The following is a 6,405-nucleotide window of genomic DNA, read 5'->3' on the forward strand; positions in this document are numbered from 1 at the left end:
TGTAGATGGCAAACAGTGCAAGTAACCAGGCAAACAGTTCTGATGGATGTTCTTGTTCTTTACCCCTCACTGCTCCCATTGTTCGGTGTTCGCCTCTACATCTTCAATCAGTTTCTGATTAAATCAATACATTCTGAACGCAGCGTGTTACTTTGGATGCTGAGAACTATAGTGTTTTCTTCAAAGACCCTTATAGTTAATTGTTTTAATTGAAAAAAATTAAGTCATTTTTCTGGCTTTTTAGTTTTAAGTAAAAATTCTGAACCTACAGCACTTAAATCTTTAAGAACATTTTTTTTTTTAAAAATCCTTTCTCGATAAACAACTCAATTCTATGTCTGATCCCTACAAATACTAAATTAAAAAAAAAAACCACAGCAATAAAACCCAAACAAAAACTAAACAAACAAACAAAACCCCCCACACGTTATCATTTTCAATAACATTTCAATTTTAATATAATTTCAATAAGTGATCACCGTAATGATCGTGAGTTGGTTGATTTTCAGTTGTGAGTAACTTCAGGTTTTATTAAACCTGCAAGGATAGCTCCTCTATTTGGAAAAAAAAGGTTTTATAAAGTTAACTATTGAATGCTGGCCTTGTTTTTAAGTCTTAATGATGACATTTGACATGTAACCTATTTGATTGACAGGAGATGCCATTTGAAGTGCTTAAGCCAGATGGATTGGAGGGGGGGGGGAATTAACAGATGTTATAATAGTAATTGAGCTGAAATTAATTTCACATTATACAAAACAAGTTTTTTGAAAGATGTCCTCTTTTAAGTAAAGATCTGTGGGAGATGAACCTTTTTCAGAATTCTACTATTTCATTTGCATTTGAAACCTCAAGGATGCCATACCAGTTATTGCATATCTGGACCAATTCTATTTAAGTCTCTTCTTTGACTTTTCCAAGTGAGATTTTGTGTTCTTAACAAATAAAAACAGCACAGAGCTTTTTCTAGAGCGAGCTTAAAAAAATTGTATTTTTGTTATGAACTATTTGTATGGAGGACTTTATTACATAAAACTAGGAACTTGTTGTTTTTGCCTTAAATTACAAACCTCTCAATCATAGTTTGATGAGCTCAGAAAGAAGCCATTTTGTCCCAGCTCAGGAAATGCTCTATTATGCTTAAAAAGTGTATTTCCAAAACAGTCAAACACAGTATCACACAGCATTAAGCAATTATTATCAGCAGAATGTTTGTTAATCCTAAAATACAGAGGGAAATCTCCTTTGCCTTTTCTGCTGTCTCTCATTCAGACATCCAAGTAAACAGCAGAGCTGCTTGGAAAATGGAGACAGTTTCTCTGGGGAACTAATGCTGTACTGGAAAAGCAGGAATCCTGCTGCCAGGTATTTCTGTGCAAAGCTCCAATATTTGGTTCAGCAGCGCTGTGATGGTGCGTGATGGTTTGGGTGCCTCACAGCCCCTTCTCCCATGATCCCACCTCGGGCTGGATGCAGCTGCTCGGTCTTACCCGTAAGGTTCTGGGGAAGAGCTGGGAGTTCTTCGGTCATGCTGCAAATTAAAGATGTAATCCGGCACAAGAACCCAACTGACATAGGAAGATCTGGGCTTTTAACACCTGAAATGCGATTTCTGATGTGTTGCCCTAGTCGTGCTGGCATTCCAGGGCTGTCCTTACTGATGCATCAAGATTCCTCCACAGAAACATCAATGCAGCAGTGGAAGTGGTGGGCTATTTCCTCTCCAGAAGACTCAGTTCTCTCTTTTCTGAGTTGTGGGCTTATACAATTCTTTCTGAAGAAGCTGAGCTGTCCTTTGAAGATGCATTGAAATATTCTTGTATCAATTTCTATTAAGGTATGTTAAAGATGATAAAGTAATCTTAGTTAATTGTCTGTTACCATTGTTTGCTGTGGTTTTTAAAAAAAACTCTGTTTTTTCTGTATCACTGGTGGCCTAGGGAGGTGTTTTTTTCTTTTGTCTCAGCTGGGTTTTGTCTCCTTATAACTAGTCTTTCATACACAGACAGCAGTATCATGCAGAATTGCAATGTTTAAGCTCCCATTTTGAGTTCTATGCATTATTTTAATGTTTGTGGCTTTCTTCAAAACTATTGTGCTTGATCTGGTCCTGCCTGCCAGTGATGATTTCCAGGTCACGAAGGAGCGATGGTTTCTCAAGGTAAGCAATCACAACGATCTTCTGCTTCGTTAAGTCAACATTTCCTGCTCTACCCGAGTGCTGCTCTCGTGTTCATTATTGTCAGTGCTTCCTCCAGAGAAAGATTTAGTGATGTTTTTCACTTGCCTTACTTTAGGTAGTACATCCTTATCCATGTTCTTCTCTCTCTTGGGGTTCTTCAGGAATAATTCTACTTTTGTGTTCCACAGGTAAGTTTGTGTTCTTATCTGTTGTCTTGTTTTCCTTTTTTCTGCTTCAAGTTAGGAAAACGGTTATTTCTTCTTTTCTGTTGCCTTTATTAACCAAGAGCAATTTACCTTATTTCACTTTCCATATACACAGTAGCGTTCATGACGAAGAACTTTCAGGAATGTTTACTTGACCAGGCATACCATATATTTATACTTTGTTCATTTACCAAAAGTCAATTAAATGCACTCAGTAAAGTGTTCAAGGGAAGAAGGCAAGAAAGCTAGAAGGCAAAGCTAGAAAAAGGTCTCAGTGAGGGCAAGGCTATGAAAGGTTTTATCTGAAGATGCATTACTGTAATTTAAAAACTGGTTTTTTTTAAACAAACTTGCTGGTCTAAACTGCTCTATGGATTCTTATTGTAAAGATTTGCTTGCTTTTGATTGAGTATAAACTAAATCAATTTGTGTTAAACTGAAATCAGCCTAAATTAAACCAAAGTAAAAGTGCCTGCAGCTTTTGGATGGACTTCACTAAATAAGATTAAAATTGTGCACTGGGTGCAACCAGTGGAAATGTCATTTGTTGGCTGAAACCTAAATTACACAAATTATCTGGAGGAGGGTGGGAACAAAAGAACAAACACTAGTGCACAGTAAAATGATCAAAATGATTTGTTGAAAAAGGCAAAATAATACTGCAGAAGCAGAAGCCTAGGAGAGTGTCTGAAGCCAGAGTTCTAAATAACATAATAGGATGATGGTGAACAATGGAGTGAAAGGAGTGACAACAGATGGGCATTGCAGGCCAGGGGAGCTGTGGAGCTGGAAAGCAGCAAAAAAAGCAAGCAGAGACTTGTGACAGAAAAGGCAATGTATGTTTTTTAATATATGTGCACATCAAATTATCATGACAAATGATAATGAAAGGACAGATTTCAGCTTTCACTGAGGTGGTGCTACAGCTGAGTTGTGCAACTGCTCCCTCCTCTGCAGTTTACAAAGAGACTGAAACCTAAAGGTAACAAATATTAAGTTTCATGTAAAATAAGTGATTAAAAATGGACTGGGAAAAAAAAAACAACTAGTGTTTGAAGAAACAGGAAAAAAAAATCAACTAACTTTCCAGAGAGCAGGCTACCTGTAGGACTGAGCTGAGCACTGGCTGAGAAAAAGGGCCAGACTTGTTAACACAGCTTTTTCTGCAACCTGGAAACGTGGGCAGGAATCAGGTATATCAGAATTCCTGCACAGTGTGAGGGATTCTTTAGTGTTCCTGTCTTCCAATCTGAGCTGGAATTAAAGCTGTAAATAAACAGAAAGGGAACTTGAAAAACACACTGGTAGTGTTAGTCTGTTCTTAAAAAATGTGATGAGATTTTAGGGGCCACTGCAATAGGTGTTGCTCCCAATTGAGAGTGAGGGGTGTCAGTGCTGAAAGTGAGATGCCCACATAAGAATACAGGAAAACAGTTTCCAGCAGATACTACATTAGACTGGTTGCAGATGTGTACAAATCAGGATGGTAAGAAGCATCCAAGAAGGGAGCAGTGGGATGACTGAGTTAAAACTTCACCTGTAATAAAAAGGATTGCCAGTTATATGTACATACCCTGCTAAAAGAGGTGCAGATTCCCTGAAAATTACTTTGCACTGCTGCACTTGAGGACTTTTTGTACACATAGTGGGGAGTCTGACTGTTCTGTCAGTTGTTTGGGTTTTTTTCACTCTAAGAAAGAGGAAAAAACACACACCCAAAAAAATCCACAAAAAAACCCTAACCAACCAAACAAAAAAAGACCATCCAAAAAAACAAAGCAGAAGAAATTTAAAGCACAGACTAGGCCTGAAATTGTAACAAGACCTTGAAACTGAATTAAGGAGGACAAAACTAAAAGAAATGGTTTTAAATGAGACCTGTCAGTGTGTTATCCATCTAAAAAGGAATGTTATGCCTTGCACTTGGCTTGCATCCTTTGTTCTGTTAAGTAGTGGAATAATCTCTTTGTGGCGGTCTTATCTAGGCCTGCCTGTTTAATCACATTAATAAATGGCAAGTATCATGCTCATAACTGAAGACTCTGATCCTCAAGAGTAATATTTTATTCCCTCTGATAGTGTTGCTTCCCCCTCAGCACATCCCCTCCCTTCTGCATTGTGTCTCTCTGATCTGTGCACGAGGCTGTAGGAAGGTAGATGTTACCTCCCAAAGCACCTGTGCTGTTGGCAGCTGTGACAAACAGCTTGAACTGCTTTTTTTTTTTTTTTTCCTTGTTTTCTTGACTTTGTGTTTATTCCCTCTCCCACCTGCAAAGTCTAGCAAAACCAATGAGGAAAGATATTAAAATAGGAAGAAACCAGGTATGTAACTGAGAAAAGGGAGGAGACCGTGGCAAGGCAGCAGATTTTGTGCTCCAACATAACTGCTGCATTCCCCAAAGGAAAAGACAATTATGCTTTTTTTCCAAGCTTTTATTCCATCTTCCTCCTGTATTTTACTAATATGTTTTTCAGGTGCTTTAAGTGGAAGCTTTTGGTAGTCATGCACACAGAGCTAATCCCTTAAGTGGGTTGATGCCTCAGAGTGTCAGTGAAGTGGGGGGAAAATCAGCAACTTCATAGTTGCTCCATACGAAATTTTGGAATCGAGATGTTTCTTTTCTTCTCCATACACTTGAAATATTTGTTAAAAGCAACTCACAGAACAGTTTGCCTTGACCCCAGGAAGTTGTCTCTCGTTCTTTACAGTTGTACTCTGCTGCAGTTCACTCTTGTGTTTTTGCTTGCTCACTAAATTGTTTTAACCTCTTGCTGTGTATTAATAGCAAATTATTTTTCTCCAAACCCAAAGCAGACACAGAGAAGGGAGGGTTTGCATGATGACTATTGTGGCCCTACAAACACACTGGTTTGAGGGAATGTTTCTTTTCTCAGAGAACAGTTTATTTAGCACAGCTTTATAGGTTTTACACTTCAGCCTCTGTGGCACATCTGGAAGGGACATCCCTCAGAAGGATGAAAAATGGACTATGTTTAATAAATGCCAGAGACCTATTTTTTCTTCTCATGAGTGCACATCAGAAGAAAACTTTTGTCCTCTAGAGATGTAATCCTATCAATATAGACAAAATAGTAATATGTATAATTTTCTGTACTGTAGCAAATGCAAACATAGACTTTCGTATCAGTTGTCAAATGAATTAGGACATTGAAAGCCCTACCTTAAATTTGAAAAGAAAGGTAATAAATTGCCAGAAGATCAAAATGCTTCCAATTTCACAGACATAGCAGGCAGCAACTAGTACCTATTTGATTTCATATTGTACATGCCTGAAATAAGGAATGAGACCAGGGCACGGCTTTAGTTTCATTTCAGTTTGGTGGACTCTTGCACTCAGATGTGTTTCATTTTTTGTGCTTACTCTTATAAAGTTGTCCTTCAGAGACTTCTGGGAGCCCTAATAAACGAAGGCTTCATTAACTGCAACCATTTTACCTCCTTTTCCAAGGAAACAGGTCAAAACCTGTCAGCAGTTTCCAGGTACACACCACCACCCTCCCCTCCCCAAAACCAGTGTAGTCCCTTCTGCCAGGCTGCATTTCCCAGTGTTCACATTCTTGCATATTAACCCAATCAAGATTCTCAAAATAATCTCCTTTGGCCAGTCAGATGTTTTCCTTACCAAGAATTTAACTGGTTTTGGAGGCAGCAGAGAAAAAGGGGACTTAACAGATTCTTCAGTTCCCCAAGATCTGCATTCTTGCTTTTAAGTGAATCACAATATGCCATTGTAGCCTCACGTGAAACAATTGCCCATGTGTGTCAGTGCTGTGTCACAGCTTATCCCAAGGGATCAAAGCAGCCCTCAGTGTCAGCACTGCCTGCAGTGATTTAACATTTTACTTTAGTTCTTTCCCAAATACCTCTCGCTGTCAGTGCTACCTGATTCCATACCTTCCACACAATACAGAACTGCCTCTTTTTGGTGGAAAGTGAGTGCAATTTTAAGGTACCTACTTTCCCTTTTTTGAAGTGGCCTAGAAGCCAAAGCTTCA

The sequence above is a fragment of the Empidonax traillii genome, unplaced genomic scaffold (assembly GCF_003031625.1).
Source record: "Empidonax traillii isolate 1590-97213 ecotype Southwest subspecies unplaced genomic scaffold, ASM303162v1 scaffold755:size778197, whole genome shotgun sequence".
In the NCBI taxonomy this organism is placed as follows: Eukaryota; Metazoa; Chordata; class Aves; order Passeriformes; family Tyrannidae; genus Empidonax; species Empidonax traillii.